The sequence below is a fragment of the Humulus lupulus genome, chromosome 5 (assembly GCF_963169125.1).
Source record: "Humulus lupulus chromosome 5, drHumLupu1.1, whole genome shotgun sequence".
NCBI classification, from domain to species: Eukaryota; Viridiplantae; Streptophyta; class Magnoliopsida; order Rosales; family Cannabaceae; genus Humulus; species Humulus lupulus.
Genome location: NC_084797.1, coordinates 201,629,905 through 201,634,238, shown reverse-complemented (window position 1 = coordinate 201,634,238; position 4,334 = coordinate 201,629,905).

The following is a 4,334-nucleotide window of genomic DNA, read 5'->3' as shown; positions in this document are numbered from 1 at the left end:
AATTATAACATAAAGTTTGATTAATATTGTTGGTCCTAAATATGATATTTATTATAACCTAAGGTTTAGATAGAGCCAATAGGAATATGACACTTGTCATAAGCATGATTATTAAGGAATTAAGTATTTTGATGATTAAATAAAGAAATAGCAGCCTTAGCACCTACCAGAAACTATTAGGATCATATTTTGACTAAGTCAAAGCAGTAATCCAACCTTAATTATGCTGAAAAAGTAAAATTACGTGTTCAAAATATTCACGTATGCTGATATATCGCATCTAGGAGCCGATATATCGCCTAACGAAGGACACGGAAAACACGTTGACGTGCACGAACGTACGAACGGAGGCTTGGGATTATGGCATAGCTGATATATCGCCACATAGGGGCGATATATCGCCCTAAATTATTATTATTATTATTATTATTATTTTAAATTTAAAATCAAGCCTTGACTACTTAGACCTAACTCTGAATAATTTGACCGAGTCCTAAGCCTTTGACTGACGAATATTCAAATATTTTCATTTAATATTCATTATTTATTCAAGCCAAAAAGAAGATATTTTATTCCTAGAACTCTATAAATAGGACCTAGTACCCAGCCCTTCCACTCACTCTTCAAGCTGTGATCAGAGACTCTAAGGTGCTAGTGATTCCATAGAGTGATCAACACATGGGTTTGAAAAAAGCTTTGCCATTCTTAAGCTTTATAAAACACTTGGGAATTGAGGATTATTATATTTCTGTATTGAAGTTAGACCAATCCTTAAGGTCAACTAAGGTACTCTTATTCTTTAAGTCTAGTTCTTTAAAAACTATTTAGATTTCTTTAGTTTCCTTTATTCAAATCCTAACTTTTGATATTGGTTTTTGATTAGGTTCTTGAAACTTAAGATCTTTCTTGGTAAGTTTCTTCTTGAAGGTTTAGTTTCCACATTTATTCTTTACTCTTTAGAAATTCTCATCGTTCTTATTGTTGGTTTTAGGAGTGTTCCAAATCACGCATTTGTTCTCAAATATCCCGGTTTAGGTAAGGATAATAGGATAGTTTTTATATGCTTGTATGTTATGATTATGCTATGATATGCTATGTTATGATATGTTATAGTATATATGTTTTGGGGCTTCTAGTTGCTTAAATAGAAAACCCCAACACTTTTATGTTCTTGGGGCTTATAGTTGCTTAGCTAACATACCTCATTGTATTTTGAGGCTTATAGTTGCTTATCTAGAAAATCCCAATGTTTACCATGTACATGGGTTATAGTTGAGATATATGTTTAATAGTGTATGTTTTGTTATGATCTTATGTTTACGTTTTATGTTATATATATGTGGTAGATTTTCCTTGCTAGGCATTAGGCTCATTCCTTTTCTTTTAGTGTGATGCAGGAAACTAGATACAGAGGCGGGAGGATTCTTGATGGCTTGATTTGTGTATTGAGGATGACGTTATTTTTAGTTTTTAAAATTTTGTTTCTATGTATTTTCCGCATTTAGTTTTGTAAACAAATTATATTTAGTTTAAAATTATGTTTTATGTTTTAAACAATGGGTACCCATACCAAAATTATATTTTACTTTGTATTTTCACAATATTATGTTGAATTTTTAATAAAGTTATTATTATTTCTTATGTAAATGTTTTTAAAAGTAATGGTTATGTTTAGTAGTTCTAATTGTCCAAGGTCTTAGAATAGTTGAGTCATTACAGTTGGTATCAGAGCAACGGTCCATTTACATGAAGTTCTCCTTGATACACATGCTCAAGCTCCGAATCTAACCACCAATGTAAGTATTTATGTTTGAGTTATTATGTTTATGTGTTTTAGCTAATGTTTTAGTTTTATGTTTTCAGTTAAAGATATGGATGGAGCTTTAACATATACCGATATCCGAGCCATTAAGGCCTTAAACAGGATTAGAGAACCAAGAAATACAGTAGGAATATTGGAAAGAATCACTCGGAGATTTCTTTTATTTCATAATCAAATAGTTCATCTCCAAACGACTAAGCAAGTAATGATGAGAGCTATGGAACAATATATTTTAGTAATTAGGCTTTTTAAAGATTTTCCTTTTGTAATTGCTGCTTTGGAAGAAATATTGGAGACAATAGATATTAAAGATGAAATATCAGTGGCGATGAGATATTATTTTCTCATAATTAGGTTTACCTCTAAGATGGAATTCCAATTCACAAGAGAGCAAAAGAATAGAATCTTTACGAATCTTCCCCGAGGAATTTTTTAGGCTCACAAAAATTATGATTGTGAAGAGATAGATGATGACATGTTAGATGAAGGATCTAATGTAGAAGATCCCAATTTTTAGAATAGATTAGTTTCTTTACTTATTTTATTTATTATTTTTCCTTTATGATTGTACTTAGTGAAAACTATTTTTCCAAATTAATATCATTGTTATTTTGATGACATGTATGAGTTTGATTTTATTTTGCAATCATAATAAATAATAAATTTAATAAATAATGACTAAGTTCAGTGAGGGTGGATACAAATCAATGAACCAGGGTTCTGTATTGAGAGTTAGGGGGCCATAGTAGTGGGAACGATTTTGACTGATCCCAGCTCTCCCTCAATATTGCTAACTTTGGAACAACGATGAGTTTCGAGCTTGAGAATTAAGTCATATAGGATAAGTAGAAACACACTTAGAAAATAATAAAGATGTCTTATTTTTCTAAGTTTAGAAACACACCCTAATTACAAAGAAGTCTTATACAATTATTTTCATAAGAAATCATAATTAATAGGTCCGAGTTATGTTTGCTTAGATTAAGTTTTGCTTTAGAGCCTATTAAGGAAATTTCTAACATGTTTTTCTCGACTGTTAGAACTCTGCTGAAGATGTCACTCAGAAGATCTGCTCGCAACAATGTCAATGTCTCCAACGTCGCTCCTAAGACGAATGAAGCCCCTCCAGTTCGAAGAAGGGGAATGCATGCTAATGCCAACCGAAATGGACCGCTGCCACCACCAGTTGACAACGCTAGAGAAATTTCCAAGCTACGGCAGAAAGTTGAGGAATTACTACAATAGCAGTGACAACAGGCTCAGACTCAGCCCCAGCCGCAACCACAACCTCAGCAAATGGTTCAAGCACCCCATCAAGTAGGTCCTTATGGGGGATGGCCAATGGTGAACTATGCGCCATACCCAACTCAACACATGGAGCCAATCTACAAGCGGTTTTGTAAGCAACACGCTCCAAACTTTGAAGGGACAACAGAACCCTTCGAGGCATAAGAATGGCTCAGGAATGTAGACTTGATCCTATCACATATGAATCTCGGCAACGCGGACCGCATATCCTGCGTTTTGTCTCTGCTCAAGAAAGATGTTAAAATATGGTGGGACCTAGTACTGCAGACTCACGATGTCACCACCATGACTTGGACCAGATTTGTGGAGCTATTCCATAAAAAATACTCCAACTCAGCTGTCATCGCTTCAAGGGTCGAGGAGTTCGCTAGTCTAAAGCAGGGCAACTTGACGGTACCAGAGTATGCTCGGCAATTCGACCAATTAGCCAAGTTTGTACTAGAGATGGTTCCAACTGACTTTCTAAGGGTGACCAAGTTCATTAGAGGACTTTGACCAAAGATTGAGCTAGGGGTTAAGCTAGCAAACCCAGGAAATACTACTTATGTCGATGTTATAGAAACAACAATAGAAGTGAAAAGGCTCCAGGCGAATGTTAGTAAAGAGGAGGTCAGTAAGCCTGAACCTAAACAGCAGAGTCAACCTCAGAATGGTCGGAACAACCACAACAACAACAACCAGCAATGGTCAGAAGAGACAGCATCCTGACAATAAGCAGTCCGACAACGATAAAAGGGCACGAACAAACAATGGAGGTAATAGGCCAGGTTATGTAGAATACTCGCAATGTGCTAAATGCCAAAAGAAACATCTTGGTGAGTGTCGTGCAAACACTAAGGGATGCTACAACTGTGGTCAGGAAGGTCACCGAAAGAAAGAGTGTCCTCAGCTCAAGCCAGAGGGAAAAAGAGACGACAAGATGGTTCCTGCCAGGGTTTTTGCCTTAACCCAAGGAGAAGTTGATGCTAGAAATAAAGTGGTTACAGGTCAGGTTTCTATCCTCAATAATATATGTTCTGTATTATTTGATTCAGGGGCCACTCATTAGTATATCTCATTATGAATGATAGAGAAATTAGACAAACCTTGTGAAAGATTTAGAACTAGGTTTGAAACAGAATTACCTTCGAGTGAAATAGTCCTATCATCACGGGTAGTACGAGGTGTACCAATCAAGATTGAGGACGTAGAATTAGAAGGAGAC